The following is a 22426-nucleotide window of genomic DNA, read 5'->3' as shown; positions in this document are numbered from 1 at the left end:
TACCAGAACAGATGTGTAAGCACTGCAGCTATTTACAAGACAATCTTATGATCCATTGTTTATTTGGTTTCATTAGGTCATTATCACTGCGTCTTTTAATGTATTTTAATATACTAGTCATGGACTCTATTCTTTAAAAATGGTGCTTAGTCAATAATTATCAACTAAGGTACCAATTTAGCAAGAAATTTTAGAATAGATGTACTCCATTGCAGGATACAAATCTGAATACAAAGTTTGCATTTATTTTTGAAGTGTTAATAACTTTAATAGTAAATGTTGTATATTATGTGCACAATATCCAGTTAATTTTTTTCTTCTAAGACATCTTAGGTGGAATAAATTTTATACTAACACTGAAGAATTTTTTTAACATTAATACCTAAATAATCACATAAACCTTTCTCGATCCACTTAGTAGTAGTAGAGAATTTATTGAGATCTTTTTATGGATGCATAATACGGTTGGTAAGAAGCCTGGGATTTTTTTCTTTCCTCAGACTCTGTCATGTCAGTGCTTTTTAATGTTCACAAGACAGTAAACTTAAGTATTGTTTCCAAGAGATGAGCTAATAAGGCATACAACTGTAATAGGGTAAAATATACTCATTAATATCCTAAATGCAGTTCCCTGCCATGGCAGAATACTGAATACTCCCACAGGAAGAGGAGGAGGAGGAACAAATGCAACATGAGTTTAAACTCATTCCTTGAATTAAATCCCATTTTTAAAGTTTTTCCTGGCAGTCAAATACACTGCAAATTATCCATAAAAATGCTCCTCTCATATCAGGACAAGCTGTTTTCATCACAAAGCTGTCATCTTCTAAAAATACTAAAAATGTAAAATGTATTTTAATATGGTAAGACTATATGTAGGGCCCATATAATTCGATTGAGCACTGTTTTTTATTTAGTATCACTTAAAATATTTTAACCTGTTGGACAATCGCTAAATCCTAAAAGATAAAAAGCACCATGTTGCAAAACTGATTCATTAATGTAAACATGCTTAGCGCTATTTGTGCATTAAATACAGAAAATATCTCAATATGACAAGGAACACACTTTCCTATATATAATTTTTCTTATATATAACTATATGTAATTTCTGATATATGCCAAGTATAAGATGATACTCTCTGTATCTGTGTGTGTACAGCCACTAAACTCTGTGACGTCAAGCTAGTTCAAACACATCAAGACTTGAGAAAGTAGATAAATAGTACCAAAGAGGGCTTAATATTTAGCATTCTCCTCTTCTAGATGCCCCCCAAATTAATCTAGCACAAAAATATGTTCACATTTTGTGTGGAATACGGTTATTTACACACTGTTATTGAAGTGTATTTTCATTAGCTGCTGAAACTCTTCTATCAGACATTTCTAAACTTGGAAGGGTACTGCCAGTGATATGCTTACTGCTTCAAAGTGCAATGTTGCCCAATGCAGAGCTGAAGGACCCTACTCTTTACTCCATTGTAACTGTTGCCATTACTCTGACAAGATAAACACCAGGCAAAAGAAAAATGGGTACCCCACTTTGATTATATGTAACAGCAGGCTTTGAACCAGCCTACAGTAAGAGTACTCAACTAAAATAATTCAATAATAAAGACACGTGAACTTTTGTACACCTATCATCTGTTGCACAAATGCATCTCTTTCATGTTTTAAATTAGCAAAAAAAATTAACCTTCTCAACTGTACGAACTAAGAAGCATATAACCTGCTCAGCCACTTTTCAGCAATAGAGCAATCTCTTGTCATCTGACTACTGTACTTTTGACCCTCCAATATATTCCCAACTAAAATATGTTGACATGTTTTTACATGTGATTTAATAATTATTGTTCTCAATAGTGTAGGATACTTATCACATATTTAGATCAATGTTTTTGCATCTGATGTACTCCATCTTTCTAAATATTAATTTTTCCAGATACCTTTAAAACTATCCCATCAAGGTGACTTCAGGCTGCCTACTCAAGGAGTGCAGAACCAGGTCATAAGTAGGGTAAGCTTGCTTTTGTAACTGAAATTGCAACATTGTGCAACACTGTGAGAAGTATTTAATGAACACCAGTTAATTAATTATGCATTGTGCTCTAAATTTAAGTTATCTTGAACAGAGAAAAAGAATACTGAAGTATCAACTACAAAAACTCAGCATTAAGTTAGCACCAACTGACTTCCTTTCATGTTATTGTATTTCTTACTTTCAATAGAAATTATAGCAATTTCGTTAGAAATTTTCTATTTGATACACTTCAGAAAGACTTCTTGCAGGCTGGAACTTAAAACTGTAGTAACTCCTGAACAGAGGAAAAAAACCAAAACCTAAACCAAAACCCAACCAACCCAAACAAACAGAGCCCAGGATCAGAGTAATTGTGAAACAGATGATACTGAGAAGCCCTAGAAAAGAACCATATTATCTTGAGTTCTAAGCTAAATAAAATGGGTTAAAATTATAAGTTTATGGGCAAACAATTTCCCTAGCAAACTCTAAGTATTCCTGGATGTCAGTCTACACATCAGCTGAATCAAACTATTTTCAATTATGTCACTTCTGTTCCTACCATCTAATACTAATAAACAAAACTCCCTTTACCACTCAAAAAGAAAATATCACAATATGTGCATTCAGATAATGGATTATCAGGCCACCATTATATGATAATTCAAAAAAGGGTACATGCTCAGTTGTTATACAAGGTTATTTAAGCCTTCTGTCACCCATCCCTCAGCAGTTTTCTGAGAAGAGGCCTCCTGTCACAAATTTTTCTGAGAATTTGACAGGAGTCTTTGGGAGTGGCACAGAATTTGATGGCGATATTTAACTCTTTTGCAAATGCACTTTTCAAGGCAAGGAAACCCAAGATATCTTTCTCTTAAGGATACGGGAGGAACTTCTTAAAAACACAATGGCTAAGTGCTGTTTGAACCTCAACGAAAAGATGAATACTCTGCCTGCAGCCCTTTGATAAGAAAAAGTAGACAAAATATTTGTGGGGAAAGGGCATATTTTCATCTTTTATTTCATTTCAAAATCACAAATGCACTTCAAAAAGAACTTAAATATAACCTGGATAATGAGACATTAATGCAAAATTCTACAAAGTCCTGACGTTATTACTGATGCATAAACTTTCTGTATTTTCTAGTAAGAGATCTGGCAAGGTTCAGATTCTACAATGTGCATGAAAACTAAACTGAAAGAAATTCTTTGATCTTATTTTCTGCTGGGTTATTCTTCCTCTATGTTATTAATATCCTAAGAATATGTCTACTATGATTTGGTCCTACTTTTGTCAGTCTTTCTGTTTTGAAGTAAAGGGTTTTCCAATTTGTCCATTGAAATTGCCTTGCTTTCCCCATGAAGGAATAAACATTTTTACCTGCCAAGGTATGGAAAATTATCTCACACAACTCACTTTTTCCTTCATATGAACTGTACATCATTCCTGCATTTCCTGTAAGTGTCATTCATCCAGAAAGCATTTATATTAATGTTTAAGCAAACATATATGCCTGCCAAGAAACAGCACTCACTTAGCAGTTCCATGGCTTCTGCTACTGTTCTTTGCTTCTGCAAAGAACTAACATTTTAAAAATTGTGTTTGATGTTATTCTTCAGTTATTAATATTGGTGATCTTTAACGCACAGTGTCCATGCATAACAAGTCTCACTGTTGTCACACACTTTGATACTCAAAGTCAGCAGAGTTTTGACCTGCATAGTGACCATATAACTGTACAAATCATTCTATTAAAAGTAGATGGAAACTGGTGTTGCTATTTTTGACAAGAAATTTTCAAGAGTTAAGATGACATCATTTTAGGACACCAAACAGAAAGTAGAGTATCCACAGCTAAGAACAATTTACTGTTGGGAAAGTTATTAATGTATACTTCCAGAATTTTATTATTTTTAATAACTAATGCTAAACAGTGATTTTTGTGAATTTCTTTGTTTTCAGCTATAAAGAATCTACCAATGCTTGACTAAATGAGTAAAGACTCTGATTGCACTTTATATTTTGCACATAAATATTGTGGAGACCATGAAGTGTCTATTAGCTCTAAGCTAGAAAATCTCTATGTGCCCCAGTCACCTATGTCCACATGGATTTCAGGTTCTCTGAAGCTCTGTATGAGACTGACAATTGCCTATAGAGATCCCAGTTCATGTAAACTTGCCTGCTTTCTTTAAAAATGTGAACTGCCATTCCACTTCTATCTTTGACAGCATTTGCTAGTGTCAATTGAGGAGAAAAGTATATAATTAAGTTCTAACTCTGTGGCAGTAAGATTAATAATTATAGGGTTATGCAACATTAACAATAGTGGTACAAGCAAAGCAGCTATATTAGATTTTAACAGCATTAAAAAGAGGGGAAGAAAGATATTGAGAAAATTTCGGTTCCCTTCTCTGTCATGTGTTCTTGTCATCATCTTGTTTTTTCTCTATTTAAAATAATTTAAGAATTTCTTCTGCAAGTAATCTAAGAGGACAGCTAACAGCAAATCTTTCAGTTTCATGTCATCATAAATAGATGTATATACCACAATTGAAGACAAAAATGTTTATTTAAATACTTATATTTATAGCTAAATTCTTGCATATTTTTCTAGAACATTTATTTAGATGGGGTAAGTTAGTATACTGAAAAAAATCATATTAATTACCTTTCTGGAAAGTGTTATTCTGAATAATTACATGCCACTATATTTCTTTAATCTAAATATGCATGTCATTTTCACATACAAACCACAAATTATACACTGGAATTTTGCCCATATACTCTGGGATACTTGATAACTTGATTGTTTTATTTTTAAATCAGCTATTCATCTTTAATTTGGATTGAATACCAATAGTTAACCTTGCAATAAATTATATTGTCATACCTCATTATTCTTTTAAAGAGATTCATTTTCTAGGCAAGCAAGTTTAGTGTGAGGAACTAAAAGTTATTACTGTGACTTTTTGTAACCCCTCAAGCAGGCCTGTGAACCACTAAATATCATGTGGCTCTGATATATACTGAGGATAAGTTACTGTGACTTTTTACTATTCTAATTTTTTTTAATTGCTAAACAAAAATCAATAGTTTGCAAATTTCTGTATGCTGAATTTGAAGCATGATCATAAGACAGATGGTCGATCTCTTCAAAGATTCAGTTGCATTTAAAAGGGATCATATTAAAATACTGCTAAGATTACCACAAAAATAAATTCTTAAGGGACATCTGGATTACATCCAGTGCAATGTACTGTAATATAGAGCTGAATATCAGGATAAGACACTTCTTGCATTCACAGTGCACGCAAAACTCCCATTGAAACTTTCTGAACCACCTCTAATCCAAAAGATCAGAAGGGGTCTCCAACAGCAGACAGCTTCCCACACCCTATACTTCCTGTCCATTGTGTAACAAGGTGTGAACACCTGTTTTAAACTTTATTACTACACTCTGTACAAAATAAGAAATTATTTTGCACCAGCTTAGGTGACCTTTCACCAACAGTGATATACTTGGAACCGAGGGATATGACAGGGATGAAAATAAGGACAACTATAATCTAATTCCATTACACCCATCTAAACTGGGAGAACTAGGGAATTTAGAATCTGGTTTTGATCTCTCACCTCCACTTTCTACTATCAATATATCATCACAAAATAGGTTAAACACCAAACTATTTGCAAAGCAAAAACTGTTTTTCATTGGGTTACAAGAAGACAGTATTTACCTCATAGCTTTACACAGGCACACCTTTCCTAAAGGAAGAAGCTTGTAAAATGTGTGTGACATACTATGTAAAACTAATACAATTAGACAGTGGTCTCCCCTGTATTTTGATAATTCCTAAACTGTTTCACATGTAAACTGGTACTGGACGCGGTTCATTGTTTGGAACTATGGAATATTTTGTACAACTCTACATAATATGCTCCCTGAGTCAGACAAGATAATTTGGAGTCAAACACTGGCTCCTTTAAATCTGACTCTAAAATTTCTATCAGTTTACTTAATTTACCTTTTGTGGGATGATGACATGTGTTTTTGAACAAGAATTCTGCACGTCTTGGTCAATATCTGAACATAACATATTCAAAACCTTCCTCACAATATTTACATCTCAATGAAAGCACAAAAAGTTGCCGATTCCATTATGTTTGTCAGATGCAAAGCCCCCAGATTATCAATGGGTTATGTACTGTGAATCTCAGAGCTCAACCGTATCTTGTATCTTGCCAGTTGTATCTTTACTTTACTATTTGTTCTCGGATGTTAAAAACACTATTGGAAGCAGTCCAAAAATACATTGTTGGAAAATTGTTAATGCCCTAGTCATACAATGTCATTTTGAAGCTCCCTGGGAATTTAGATTTGCACAGCTTATTAGGATATGACCTTTCCCTTGATTTTTTATTTTAAGATCAAGTTAACATGAAATTTCCCCAGTGGGAGTTGTTGTGTTTCCTTCACAGATAAGGAAAAGAGCAATGGCAACTCTGTATAGAGACAACTTTCATACGTTTCTACAGTACGGACAACTTTGTGGTCTTGACAGACATCCAATGCATTCCTAGAGATTGAGAGGAAAGTCATGCGGTACATTAACTAAAAAAAACCCAGGAACATAACAAAGGTATTTCCCTGAATCTTTCACCCATTTTTAATTTTTTTTTTTTTTCCAAAGTCACTTGAGATTAAGCTTTGAGAAATTCTAAGGCCTGTGGGCTCCTTGCATTCAGAGGATTAGGGTAGCAACTGGCTGTGAGATAATGGCTTGTTTCTGGAACACATTCATGTTCCTTTGGGTGAGCAATTACTACCTCTACAGCACTCTTTTTTCTTCACGATACAGATCTCATCTCACAAATTCACACACTTCAGCATCTCCATGCTTATTATATTAGCATATTTTTTCCTGGGATCTCATGAAGCTGATCTAAAAGTAGGAGGCTGAAAAATCAGTTCTCAAAATTTTCCTATGTGGCAGGTATTCAAAATGGCCAACAAGAATAATATCTCAAGTTCCTTGGTGGTCAGTGAGAGAGGTTCCTCTAGAGGCTGATTCAGAACTGCTAAAGTAGTCCCTTGCTCTAAATTATTCTGTAGAGGAGAGATCTCTCTCTCTCTGTGATGTGGGCTGATTACCAACTACCAATAACAGTGTTTACATACTTCTACATAGTAAACATTTTTTAATAGTTTAAGACAGGTATATTCAACATTTCTCAGCCCTTATTTCTCTATGTTGATGAAGCCCACAGAGAAAATTAGTTAAACAGTTAGAAGCTGAATGATACTGCTTGTATTTGAAAATTTTCAAATGGTCAAGATTGCAAAAACTAACAACTGTTAATAAGTTTTTGTTCAGAAGAGAGTAATTTTCTCACTGAAAGTAAAATCAGTGGGTTGATAAGGAGACGGCTAAAAAGAATTAAATATTTTGCTTTTTGGATGTTCAGGGTAAAAGTTTTACGCATTAAGCCTTTGCAATGCAAACAACATTTTTGCTCAACTACAGATACCAAAACAAGAAAAGAAACTGATGATGAAATAAAATAAATTACTTTTTTTTTAACTTTTCATATAAGTAGTCTGCTGACTTAGTAGTTTGGGTAGGCATGGTGCATATAATGTACTTATAATGATGCCACATTATAACATAAAATAATACAGTATAACATAAATTCATCATGATCGTATTTGAATTTCATAGCAATGGCACATCCAACAAAACAATACAAAAATTCAAATTATTCCTAAAACAATTTCAACCAACTTTACGAGTTTCATTGGTCTGCAGTTGTTCCTATAGTAGTGATGCACATTGTCTGCTGTAATTCGGCCATGCAAACAGAATGTTGTCCTTTAAATTTTCCTGCAACAGCTGTTAACAGGGGGATGTCCCCATTAGTTAAATTTGCATTTCCAGAAACAGCCTTTCCTCTTTCAATGACTGACAAGAGATAGGGGTTTACTACTCTAACAGACAGCCTTAAAACCAATTTAGATTATATTCAGACTGTAGGAGTTAGTTTGCAATTGATCCGAAGCCAATCTGTCTCTCTTGGGTAAGTACAAAGTCATTATCTACATCACCAGTTAAAGACCTCTATGAAACTTATGTATCTAATGAAGGAGTAAACAAATACAAACTGATATGATTTACTGCATATCATGGTAGAGTACACTGATGTCATATATACTTAACTTTTCTGCAAACAAATCTACCAAGATTCTAGAAAAATCCTAATAACAGAAGGAAGAAATTACAAGCTGAATACTACAAACTTACAGGAAGAAATCTGTTGGCTAACATAATTTCTAATAGAAGAGTGTATCAGTAGGCATGTTTGAAAAGTGATTCAACAGAAATTGTGTATCTTTCTGCTCTGGTGGCACAGACTCTCAATGCAGATGCATAGTGTAAGCACTAAAAGTTTATTTACAGAGGGCAGGACTGAACATTTCATGTGAACACATTCAGACCATGATAAAGAGCTTTGTCTCCCATTAGTAATTTAAAGAATTGTGATTTGGTACTCCCAACACACCTACAATTGAATTCCTCAGTCATAAAATCACTGGTGCCAAACAAGTTCTGATATCTTTTATCAAGCCTCTTTTTTCTTGTCATTTGTTAACATATTTCTTATGGAGCTTTTCTTCTTTTTATAGATACATTTGCTTTAGTTATAAATTAACCCTGGAATTCAGTCTCCCAGAGGCACAAACTGCTTTTTTATTATCTTGAAAAAGTTTCAAGCTATATGAATTTATGATTTGGGACAATTTTGAATAACAGTTGGTAGTTCAAACACAGAGGAAAGGAAATTTCAGAAGATTGACAAAGTAATTAAGAATAAACTGAAAATGTTTAGGTGCTTTTCTGTGCGTTCTGCTCTGGAAGCCATCATTAATTTACCAAAAGGGAACATATTTGCCTGTGGGATTTCTGGTGCTTCTGGTTCCTTGTAGTAATATCAACTAAGATACAGCCTCATTCTGAAAGGTCTTAAGAAGTTCCATACTTCAGTAGCTCCTGAAGATGGCCAGCACATCCCAAAGATATGCAGAATACCTTTAGAAAAAAATTAGACTCAAGTGCAATTTGAACTGTATTATAAAAACATTAATATTTAACAGATTGATTCAAATAATGACCATTAAAAAACTAATTTTTCATTTGATAAATGTAATCCTAAGGCAATAGGGCTTATAACATTTGCTGTTTCCAATTGTATGTCTTTGTTGGTCTCTTTCTCTTCACCCCCAATAGCTTTGGAAAACATTGGCTTGTTTCAGACAGAACTGTTTTAATAATGTAAAGGAGTTTTAATAAAATATGCCTAAATTTTTGTTAGTGTCATCATTGAAAGAGCAACAGTTTGAGCTCACCCTGTAATAGACAGCAGAATATCCAAATGAAAAATTCCTAAAAGACATGTCCACAGGAAACTAACTTAATTGGTTCTACTGTTCAAAAGGCAATTTGTATAAGGACAGAATAATACTTTTTAAGGGTCAGAATAATACACACACTGTTTCCTTTATTTGTCCTTCTCTGCTACTTTTACCTTCATTACAAATCATTAAAGTTTGAAAAATTTTATTTGATTTGACATAAACACACCAGATATCCATTTTTTATGGTTTAATTCCTATTTTAGCTAAGATTTTCCAAGGTGGAGCAATTTGAAAAAATATGCCTTCAAGATTCAGAAAACAGGAAATGATCTTACGGAACTTTTCATTTCTGGATTACTCTTCCTGATTCAGTTTAGACTGGATGTGGTCATGCTGCTGCATACACCGCATTTAACAAGGTGGTGACTTAATCCAGTTTGGGTGGGTTAAAAATGATACTGGTTTGTCTTTAAAAAATTGCTTTAAAATTACTCTTTAATTAAGATTAACACAAAGGATTGAGGAGCCCTGGGGTATTTTTCCTGTATAAATAATTTTCATGCAGTGCTTTCCCCCATCTTTAGTTTCCCATATTCAAGACAATGTCCTTCTTGCAAAGGTAAGCAGAATGTCCTTCTCTACATGCTGTTTCTGAGATTACCAGTCAGTTATTTGAAGTTAAAATATTAAAATTTTCATCTTACATTGTGCTTTGTGTCTCTGATTTGTCTTATTTTTATTAGTAAGTTAATGCCTCTCGAAAAATGTTATAACTTACTCCACATTTCTTCTTGAATGCTTCATCTGTTTGATTACCTGTAGTAGGTTCTTGCCGTATCTTTGTTAAGTCTTAAAAAAACATGGTATTTTCTGCTCCTTTAATAGAATTGATAGTGACACAGCTGAAAGGATTTTAACAGTCAAAATGTTGATCAACTTTTACAACAGAAATGACGTTTAAAATAGTGGCCACATTGTCAAATATTTTAGCTGTCAAATCTTTAAGTCTTAAAATACATGTTCATCTGTTTAGATTTTGCAATTCTGTGCTATTTCATTAAAAAAAAAATTAAAAATCCATGACTTATTTGTTGACACTAGTTGGGCAAAATCAGTCAGTCTGATCTGGCACTAATATTCATCTGTAATCCCATTCAAATCAATGAGATGGTGAGCATAAAGGTCAGATTGCATTGACTGTCCTGAAGGATCAGAACCATAAAGTTATACACAAGTATAACCATCTATTCTCACACCTTGTGTACACATTTCATAACTTTGTTTGCACTGTGTACTTTCACTTGAGCCAAAAGGAATTTTCAGAGCAAACAAGTTGTAATGTATTCTTTAACGGTGAGTTACAATGTTAGTTATCTATAGTTCTTGGAACAGACAATAGGACAGTAAAAATGTCAAAATATTTTTCATATTTTTCAGGTAATGACTATGTCATATAGAAGAATTTTACTAACATCTGCCCAGGACAGATGTATAAATAGAGAGAGAATTTTGCCATCATGCAACACAAGCTCCAATAACAACTTGATCCTTCACCAGGGGTTAGAAAAAAATTTTAGGAGTATTTTTAAAGATGTTGGCCTTTATGCTATATGTCCTTCTATTTATTTATATGACAGCCAAATGGACAGACAACATAGACTGAAATGACTATAGATTTTTCTTTTCATAAAATGCCAACCATCTACAGCCTCTACTTTGCCAGATATACAACTTCCATTTCTTTCTTGTGCGCCAAAAGTTTCAAATTTACAAAGATCTCCAAGTTATAAATTATTAACTTTTTTAGAACTAAAAAAATCTATGAATGGAACATTAAGCACAGCTCATCTTGGTCCGTAGACAGGAAGAAACTTAAAAGGAAATTATAACAAATCTGAGATGCATTTAAACTAATTCAGTTTCAGTTATACTAACAAACTAAAGAGTACCAGGACTCTCACTCTGGCCATATTTGTTCCACTTACATTATCAAACTCTCTTAGTTGTCAAAACTGGGTGGCAATACCTAAATGGCCTGTTGCAAATGGTCCGTGGCCCATGCTAACTCCCAAAGTATTTCTGGAAAGTGTTCGAATGGCTGTTAGTTGGCTGAGCTATAACTCAACCAGGGACAATTTTAAGAATTTAACCATTTAACAGTCCAGTTCCCGAGCCCAAGTTACAGGACTTTTTAATTTACTAGCATGGATCTAGCCTTTGAGTTCAGTTAGATTTCTCTGATACTTGGGAATATAATTGCTTCGGGTTTTTGTTTTGTTTTTCCTCAAATTCACCGAGTTATTTAATTTTGTATCAGCTTTCTTTCCTAAACGTGGTCCCACTTTCTGCCTGCAAGCTGGCAGTACATGTAGTAGGTACTCTTAGCTTTCAGGAAGGGGAACATGCAACTCTGAAGACGTTCAGCATCAGTGTGAATGTGAATAAGACTAGAACTCTCATAAATCTCACCGAACATGCACTTCCTTCGCACGCTGTTTTATTGAGCACTAACATAAAATGTACTGAACTATTTTTCCCAAACGCACACTTCATTTCAGTGAAATATTATATCAGTGCAAAAAGAAACTGCAGAGATGGAAAACTCTAAGATACAAGTTGTTCTTGATACTCAGACAGGCAAAGCAAGTAAAATTATCAAATTGCTGTAACTGACATGTAACAGAGACATTTACCCATCTATCTTTGTGTCATGTGAAATCAGGAGAAATATTTTGCTGCTTCAAGAGTCCACAATATAAAAATGGCAATACTATAGCGAACTGGAAACTGCTTACTATTTATCTCATCTCCTGCTCTGAGAATAGCTAACAACATACTGGATAAAACAGGCACCTCAAAATCACCCCTAGCTTCTGTGAGTTAAATAATCCACATGCCCTATGGTTGTAGAAGAAAACTGACTATTCTTCAGATGGACTGTACAGCATCAAAGGGCATAAGGGAACCTGTTATAAATAATGGCTTATAGAAGATGAAAGGAGGAAAATCCTACGGGGTCTGTCAGTATCTCTTCCCAATGCAACACTCATCTCCGCAGTAGATTTTCCAATTTTTTTCTCCAATTTAATTTCAGAAATTCTTATTCAGAAGGCACTTTTTTTGAGGAGCTATACAACAGTTCATATGACATACTGGAATCAGAAAACAGTGCTATTTAGTATTTAGCCTACATTGTCTTTATTTAATTTCCATATTCATAGCTAAATGAGCACTCTATCACTCTTACTGTTCTGAACTCCAAAGAATCCCTTTCTCCCACAGAGTAACTGCCAGATATAATTACTACATTCATTAGTCCTTCCTGGAGTAATTGTCAGGAAAGTGGCAACCATACCTGCATCAATTTCTTCTTCCTCCTTGCTTTTTTTCTGCTTTCCTTCCAGGACAATTAGAGTTTCTCTCTACTTTGCCTCTCCCCCTCACACTGGGTCTCTCACTTTATTCACCTCAAACCTTTTCCTCCCTTTAGTCTTCCCTTCAAAATGCAGATTTGGGGAGGAAAGGGAGAGATGGTCCTACTGTCTCTCACTGTTTTCATGTCTACCAATTCATTCTAGTTTTGTTTGGGTTTGTTTTTTAATTTAAAGCCATTCATTCTGACCCTATAATGACATTCATAGTACAGTTATTTCAACAGCGACAACGAAAGAGTTACCCTCCTGTCTAAGGGTCAAGCTTCAGCAGAAATTTAAAATTGCCACATGCTGTATAACATTGTGCTGCGCCTTCCTGTTAGTGGATGGGGGAGGAGACAGGAATCGGTTGCACAGCCTGCGTCAGAGAATGTAGTCACACTACAGTATATCAAATTTAGTGTATGTACAAGTTATTGTTATTCTAAACTTACCTCAGACTTCAGCAATATTCACTGCCTGTTCTCCTGTCCTTAGTGACAGGAAAGCTGTCACTTGTTGTTAGCATATCAGACAGTTCCTTTTCTCAAAGGAGTAATAAATAAGGCTAGATTTAAAAAACAGAACAAACTTGGGCAGAAAAAGAACAATGAGTAGGAATGCCAAATACAGTGAAAGACCACGTTATGGCATTGTCAGCATATCTTAAACCAAGAAAAGCTGAAAATCTCATAAGAGACCAGAGAGAAGAATTCAAAATCAAGAAGGTTCCAACAATAAACTTTAAACTTTGAGAAAGAAATTCAAATATCTGTATTTTTAAAGAATTTCCCTGCTTTTTAATATCTTCTTCGGCAAACACAAAAAGGGCTAAATAAATAAAGAAAAGCAAGAGTCTTAGCCAATCTTCCCACTGCCTTCCTTCAAAATGTCATTTAATTAATTAATTAATTAATTAATTTATTTCCTTTCCTGATACTTACTATGGACAGCTTTTTCACTTTTTCCCAACTCTCCTCTCTGCTGGGCCTCCAAAGTCCCACATTGGCCTTAGATCCCTGTCTTAATCCACCACTGCAATTAATCTAATCATACTGAACACCAGTAGCCTCTATTAAGATTAAAGATATTCTAGCTATTTCACAATATTTTAAAACCAGAGCCTATCTTAATGTTGCACATTACTCCATCTATTCTGCACAAATTTTGTTTTATGGATATTTTTGTTTGTAAAGAAGCAGAACACTGTTGATAATATTTTTATATTTTAAAAACAGAATTGAGAAAATATACAGAAAGCAGTTTTCTTTTGATCTCTCACGTACTGAAAATTGTCACCCTGGTGACCCAAAAAAGAATGGAAAGAAATGCACATGACTTCCACATCCTCAGTATTACATCATGAAGGATGAAACAGCATATTATGTACAACTCAGAGGGCTGCTGTGCTGTATGTAACTCTTTTCTTGCATGAAAAAATGCCTTTCTTAACAAAACTGTGACTCATCATTAAAAATTTGACAGATACCATATCCAATGCACAGAACAATGAAAACAATGATAGACCGTTAGACACAGACTCATTTCATAATGGGATCAGTTACTGTGAACTATGACTTTAGCATGATAAATGGTTTTTTATATAAATTAAAACATTAAGGTATGTTTGTGGGAAACATATTTTTAATATTCTATTTTTCGATTAAGATTTTCATTGCCAAAAATTTTCAAGAAGACATGTCTACAAGAAAATATCTTTGTTGAAGGAAAAATGGGTTCTTGATATTGAAGGGTTTTCCAGTGCTTCTTCAAGCACTGTCAAGAATTCCTGCCTATGCCAACTGTGCTGTAATAACTATTTCTTAATAAATTAATAATCCTGGTCTAAGAAAATAATTCCTCAAATGTCATTACCTATGTCAGAAAGTAACTTCCATAACCTGATGTTTTATCCTATCTAGCCCAAGTAAAATCTAAACCAGTGTGATGATTTCAAGGGTATATTTTATACAAGGTATTGTGATATTGGATTACTGTAAAAACCCCCAAACTAAACAAGATATTGTGAATATAATAAATATCCGCTGCACCCAATTTAACTGCGTAAAGTTAGCCAGCCTGATCACATGAGGCAGACCCAAAGAACAAGTCTTTGGGCAGTGCCCAAAGGAAACTGTGTAAGGAACCCTCTTGGGTCTCTTATTCATCATGCCATAATGTTCTTCTCTGCATCACAAAAACAATTAACCAGTTCAAGGCAACTGGCAAGCTTACATCATAGCTAATACTCCAAGAAGCTTGCAAAACAGAACCAAGATCAATTGGCAAGCTAATCACGGAAAGCAAGTGTGGAATTTGCTTGCAATTGCATTTCTTAAGTGCTAATATCCAAATAATTAAAAAAAAAAAAAAAAGCAAGTTAAGAACTACTAGTTAAGCTTCCATAGGATTTTTGGAAATTATTTTGCATTGCCTTGATAATGAAAAACACTTTAAAACCATTGTTAAAAACCTGAACCTTTCAAAGTAATTCTTCAATATTTGCTTATTTCCTATTTTAAATTCAGGACCTGTCATAATAAACTTTTGTAATACTAATTTTGAAACTAATTCTATAGATAATTGTAACAACTCATACTTAGCTGAGATCTTTACTAAATAACCTAATTCAGAATAATTTAGCAATTCTGGCAATAGCTCTAGTGTAAATGTAAAAAAAAAAAAATCCAGGAAAATAAACGTTTTTAATGGTGCTTATTTCATTCAGAGAACTGATTTAATGTGAAATCTTTTTCTTCTAAATAAAGCTTAAAGTTTCATCTTGTTTATCATCTTAAATCATCTTCAGCAACAGCTGGAAATTCTGAAAGTGAAAGCATATTTGCAGAACTTTTGTTTCCACACTCTTGAATCATGTTCTAGGCAAAACTCAAAAAATCTACACTTTTATATGAGTGTCTTGCAATATGCAGTCATTTGTCAAACTCTTTTTATGTTGACAATTACTATGGGATATTTAAAATAATAAAAAAAAAACCCACTAGCCTGCTTTTCTTAATATTTCTAATAATTTTAAAAATTAAATACGCTGACATGCCTTGATGTGCAAATAAGGCATCTCAGATATGCAGTTTAAGTGCAAATGATGGCATCCAGGAGTAATGATAGAGAAGAAATACAGTAAAAACCTCACAGAACTTTAGTGACTCAACAAAGTAAATCCATCCACTATCAGTGGTTAACTTTAGCAGAATCTGAGGAATAGCTACATCACTAGGTCAGTGCAAGAACTTTGTTTTGGACATACTACAAGCTAGAAAGCAAATAGCAGATAAAATAATTTTTCATTGTCCTGGAGGGAATGAGAAGAGTCCTGTGGCCTCTTCAGAATTTCTCATGATTTGATTAAATATGGTCCTGAACAAGGTTAGAGAATACAGATAAAATTCTGTGTAAAAAAAGCAACCTTTTGCCCTCACGTACTTCTGTACTTGCTTATCTACAGATTTCTCTGGGTGTAACTGAAAATAAAATTTGGCTTTATATTTTTTTACATTCTTAGGTAGGATTAAAAATCAATTTAGCAACATACCACATTATAATATGCTTCTACTAAGCTTAAAAACTGAAATTCAGCATAAAATTTTGTAGCTGAAATACTACTGTAGGGAACAGTGAACAGTAACTCCAAGTAAAACGTATTCAAGATGAAAGGATAAACTCTTCAGTTTTATTTACTGTAGACATAAAAAGTCAGTACCTAAACCTATCATGAAGAAATATGTACATTATGAAAGGCAGTAAATAGAAGTGGCTGCATTTTTCCACAAGCCCCCATATTAGATAGCACCACAAAGCACCAGGTCTAGGTAGTAAAACCTGTTTTTCTGACCATCCCTACTAGAAGATCTTGGTGTGAGTGTTAAAGCCTGTAATTAACATTTTTCTTTTCATAGTTCCTTTTTTTGGTGTAACAGAGTGACTCTTTTGGTAGTCTAACATATGTTTCAAACCACCATGGTTGAGAACTTATTTCACAGCAATATTAAAATATTCCCCTAGCATAAATATTGAAAATGTACATAATTTTAGTTGTATATAGATAGCAACCTAAGTTCAAAGCCTCTCAAACTTCAAAACTGCTGCTACACAGCCATGAATAGCTACAGCAGTTACACAACATCTCTGTTCAATAAATCTAAACAAACACACAAGTACTATGGACTTATAATGCAATATTATAATATAAAATCCTATTTTATGCAATGCAGCGTAATCACATATTGTGTAAAAAGTTTAAGACAAGATCATAATTCTGGGCAGGGCTACTTTGTGCAAATATAAAAGTCTCTGAAAAGTAATTTGCTTAAACTCAGCGGAAAAACACAAGACACAATAAGAAAACTTCCATCACTCTCACTTATTCTATGTGCCTATTCCATGACAGCTAAAAGTGTTAGTATGAAAATAACATATTTAGAATTTTATACATACAAACAGGTAAGGTAGAAGAATCACAGCTGGAGGCCTCCTATAAAAAAGTATAGGATACTGGCAAAAGGGAATCTAAAATATGTCACAATCAGATTTGTGATAAAGAGGAAAGACATGAGTCTCCATGGAGCTCATGAAATTCAAATAACCCGTAAAACAGCACAAAGTATAATATTTTCCTCCCATAATAGCTGTTATACGACCAAAACTAGAACTCATGTCTAATTTGGTCTAGAATAAACTAATACCAACTGCAATGTCTGTATGAAAATGTTAGTATTTCATTTAGAGTTAAAATACGTTAAGAAATTTATCGCATAAATTCCAGAACAAAAGGCAGCTGAATATACTACTCCTGTTACACTGGCATTTCTTAAATAATCTAAAGAAAAATATGTAGGACTTTTGCTATAATATATATTCATGGTTATTTAATTTCAGGCATTTAGTCTCACTAAGCAAACAGCAATTCATTTAGAGTCGGACCCTGTATTTTCAGTATACTAAAACCACAGGCTGACTCCAATAGTAATTGCATGGAAGCAAGCCGTATATAGGACAAATTTTCTAACACTGCGCGTAGATTGCAAACGTGACCCTACTGAAAACAGCAGAACCACCACTGACCTGAATGAAGCCGGGATTTTTTTTCTAGCCTCTATGCATCTCCCAGTAAACCAACATATTTTTTTGATACCGTGGAATGTTCTGTATATTTCTCTGTTGGGATATTATCCAATATTTATTATACTGTGTTATCAGATGTTATATATAGCCTTTCAACATTACTGAGATAAGTAGGAAGTAATTCTATAACATAGGGTTAATACATTACCTGCACACACATATCCCCTACAAGTATGTACATAACCATACATATATGTTCACCCTAGCAGTCATCAAGCATACTTGTGCCTGAACATATATACACAAAGCTATGTAAGCTTTGTGTTTTTTAAATTGCTAATTATCAACCAGCGGAGTAGACTTTGGGATTCATAGACTTGAATTCATAGACTTTGTCCTGAATGTGCAGGCTGCATGGCATGGAGGTGATCTGCTTAGTCATGAGGGAAGGGGGTGGCTTATGCAAGTCCACAGAGCATCATCTGCTAGTTGATTCCAGAAATTCACAACCCAGCTTTTGAGGTAGCTACTTATCTTCCCCTTTCTAAGCAGGATATTTTTTCTATTTGCAGTGAAATATAGTAAAATGGCAAAGTAAAAACAGTTGTATTTAGAGAATAGGGTGCTGCTTAGAAGTTGAGGGTTTTTTTTTCTGTAAATTTTGAGATTTGTTATCACACATATAGCTAACTTTTTTGTATTTGTCATGATGCAGATTAGAATCTATTACTGTTGTAAGAATCTGTTACTGTTGTAAGCATAAATCAAGACACTGTAATTTTAAATTAAAATTTTTGCATCAGTATCCCTACTACATTGTGTCTCTGTTGTAAATTTGTAACTATTTGCATTCTCATGTCATAGATCATATAGTATTAAGGGTAGGGACAATCTTTTAATTTGAGTGAGTAACAAGATGGTCCCAATCTTGACTAGGCTGCTAGGTACTACTGCAATACAGGTAATTAAAAATATCTATATAGTTCATTTATCATTAATTTTAATTGGGGAATGATGTAATTGTTTAGTTCAATTCTATAGAGTGGCTTAGGAGAGGACAAACAGGCCAAATAATGTAATGTAAGGTGTGGGTGAAGTGGGAGAAAAATATAAACCTCATCAAATTGAATTAAGTTCTGTGAAAGTGTTCAGACATGAAGACTGCAGACTAGGCCTTGCTTTTTTTTTTTTTTTCCTAAATTAAAAGAATAAAAGCCTACAAAAGATTTAGTTGTATATTTGCCTTGTGGTGTGAGAAGAGCTGACATCTTTGTAGCAACAGGCAAAAGAGAAGTCCATGTTGCAGCAGAAGACCTGATGCTGAAGTAGAAACTTAGTCTTTCCTATGGTTGCCACATGTATTTTCTCCTTCCTATCTCCTTCTACCTGCAAGATCTGAAAGTATCCCAAGCCCCACTCACCACAGGTGCGAGTACTAGGCTGACAATTTGCTTAGCACCTGCATTTTCTACATACTTTGTCACTGGAACCTGAACGAAAGCACAACTGAAAAAAGATGGACTATCCTTCACTAAAAAAAAAAAGCACAACTGAAAAAAGACGGACTATCCTTCATATAAAAACAGCAGGGGGTTGGGGGGGGAACAGACAAAAGAAATGTAAGAGGTTTATCATTTAATGTAGGAATCAATTTACATTTTGTATTCCTGAGAATCTAAATATCTGAAGACAAATCTTATGGGTCTTTCATTTTTCATTCTGCTTTGGAAAGGCCTCCACAGGGAAAAAAAAAGGGCGTGACAGGGAGATTTTTTCCAAGTACTCTGTAACAGTTAAATGAAATCCTTAAGAACTGACCTGTTAATGGGAAACGCCAACTTCTGCTTGTGGCATGGGTATGTAGGACTCGAGTATAACAATGTTCTCTTGCTTTGGATTATTTCTAACTTTTTCTTTTGTTAGTTCACAAAAAGTTAACTGACACACAAAGAACATTTGGGATGAAGTACCTGAAAAATAGATCCCTGCTGTTAAAAAAAATATACATCATTACGGAAGTACAGCATGGAATAATTAGCACTCATCATCTAATATCACGCTAAATTCAATAAGTCTATCAGTGATTAAAAAATGAAACTAGTAGCAATAACTAATGGCAAGTATTGTATCCATGACTTCAAAAGAACATAGCATGGAGAATTTATAATTGTATTTTAATTTCTCTTGAGCAACTGCACTGGGAACTGTTTTACTGCATGCCAGAGGAGAATACAGCAATAATCCTTGTGACAAAAGCAAGTAAAAGAAACTCAAATTCTGAATATCAAATATGCACAACTAGTGATTCAAAATTAGGCTACAAAAAATGGCTAGTAAACATATTCAACACCATTCTGAACAGATTACATGTAAAAAAACCCAAACAAACAAAAGAGGGACTCAGCAATCAAGGTGAAAAAAAAATCATTAAGTATGCTTCTCATTATTTAGTTCAGCTTTGTACAAGACAAGAGTTTTTGTTTTGCTTCTAAACTTTTCCTTGTTTTTACAATATAACTTCTTGCAAAATTCTTTTATTAGCCATTGCTATAAGTAGAAAATTATACTGACAGTAATTGAAGCTGGGCCTAAATTTATTTTATTGACTTTGAAAAGGAATTATGGTTATTTACAAAAGTTCACAGAAGAGTCAGATTTAGAAGCAGTGTTGGTAGTGGATGTTTTTATCAGTATCCTAAGGAAGATTAAAAGGCATAGCTTCAATATTCTTCAGTTAAATTATAATATTTTGCCACCTTCATTTTTTGTGATCATTTATTATATGAAATATAAATTTATATCAGGAGAAAAGGAATTATTTGTATATTCTACATTGTAATGGAAGTTTCATTGAATGCTGATGTTTAATAAATTGTATTATCCAGGAATTTGACATTGAGGCATTTCTAAGAAATACATACTATCTTAAGGCTGTTTACAGATATATAATCTCTGAATCACTAACAGTTAATTAGATATTTTACTAAACTGATGCCTAAGAACATTCAAATTCAAAAGCTGCCTGTGTAAAAATGCCTTTAAATTATATTTCTGATTGGTTATCATTCAAGGTCCATGCCAACTATTTTTTCAACTCTCTCTCCCCTTGACAAGTCCATGCTTATATTGTACCACATGCCTTAACACACTGCTAAGAGTGATTTCTTATAATCTCATAATTAAATCTCGAAGCAATTTTTGCAGCAATTTCTTTTGTGACAGCCAAAGAGAATAATGATGTCAAACACACGACTTCATGCAACAAGTTCTGATATTAATGGGAGCACAACATATGAAACTTCTTTTCAAAGGGAAGCACTGAGTATCATATGTCATAGTTACTTGATGTACACTGGGAATTCTTAGTTAACTAGTAACAAACTGTAGTAACCCTTTAATAGGTAAATTACTGATTAAATTATGGACTAATTGGTACCAGAAAAACATTTTTTTGTTGTTTTGAATACTCATTTTTAAATGGAACATTCCAACCATGTTCCACAGCAAAAGCTTGTTCAGAAATGGGGCAGCAAGTCTCAAACAGAAGGCTAGCCCACAACCCTAGTTATTTCAAGGATAATTGTAATCAAGCCTTCTGATTTAAAGGAATGTAGATTCCACAGTACATGAAGAAGTTGATAATTTCCTGAGCTTTTCATGAGAATAAGTACCAGTCTTACATCACTGATAGTAATAAATACATCACTGTTAAGTCAGCATTGTATTGTTGTGTGTACACAGTGCCACAAAGTTACACCACCACAGGAACTTGCACTCTCCAGTTGTAGAATACCCTGGAGAGAAATGACACCGGGAAGATTACAAAATGCTCCTGCAAACCTGAGGCATGCCACCAAGACATAATGTATTTCAACATAGCATCTCAGTTGTTGCAGGCTCAGAAAGGCTCCCCGACTTTCTGCGGTTGAGAAATTAAAAAAAAAAAAAAAAAAAAAAAAAAAAGGCTGTTCATTCATTAAGTGAATTAGCCAGGTGAGCACCAACACTTCCCTGTCCGCTCCTTTCCCCTAACGTAGTACGAACGGACATCCTGCGGTCTACCCCTTGCAACCACTGGATGCATCTATCCCCATCACCTCCACCGCTGTAGGGGAGGAGATCACCCCTTCACGCACGGTGCACTCTCCTCAGCATCCTCCTCTCGGACGGGCTGTAGCTAACCCACATGAGTCACGGTTCCCCAGCCCTCCTCCCCAGCCCTTGCCCCGAGTACAGCACCATGGACACAGCGCCCGGGCTCTCCCCCTGGTAGGAGGCTCCGGGGCACCGCCTGCTGCTGCTCGGCAGTGCGCGGCGCACCTGGAGCCCTCACCGAAGGGGTCCTCCCCGCCACCGCGCTCCCTCCCGCCCGCCGCGGAGCCGCCTCACCCCCTCTGCCCGCCCACGCAGCCCCCACGGGCACCGGCAGCCTGTCCCGGCAGACCTTCTCCCCTCAGGGCCATGCCTCGTACTCCTGAACACTCCGCTTCTCCCCT

At 34.7% G+C, this 22426-nt stretch overlaps 1 protein-coding gene across 5 annotated transcripts in view; it reads right to left on the bottom strand.

Moving 5' to 3' along the window:
• PPARG (peroxisome proliferator activated receptor gamma) overlaps nucleotides 1-22426 on the bottom strand; it is a 60391-nt gene that overhangs the window by 37523 nt on the left and 442 nt on the right. Inside the window, exons 1-2 of one of the 5 annotated variants that reach the window (XM_087744831.1) lie at nucleotides 21771-21790; nucleotides 19749-19900 (exon numbers count right to left, since the gene is read on the bottom strand). The exons of 2 other annotated variants lie outside the window; for them this stretch is intronic. The gene's annotated coding sequence lies outside the window, so the exon portion shown is untranslated. Of the gene's footprint in view, nucleotides 1-17930; nucleotides 17954-19748; nucleotides 19901-21770; nucleotides 21791-22426 lie in introns of those variants that run through there. 2 more of the 5 variants (XM_087744830.1, XM_087744832.1) reach the window with 2 other exon arrangements.

The sequence above is a fragment of the Nipponia nippon genome, unplaced genomic scaffold (assembly GCF_047370975.1).
Source record: "Nipponia nippon isolate SJK-2023a ecotype South Korea unplaced genomic scaffold, ASM4737097v1 scaffold_9, whole genome shotgun sequence".
Classification (NCBI taxonomy): Eukaryota; Metazoa; Chordata; class Aves; order Pelecaniformes; family Threskiornithidae; genus Nipponia; species Nipponia nippon.
Note: the sequence above shows the minus strand (reverse complement) of the source record. Positions and strands in the feature narration are given on the sequence as shown.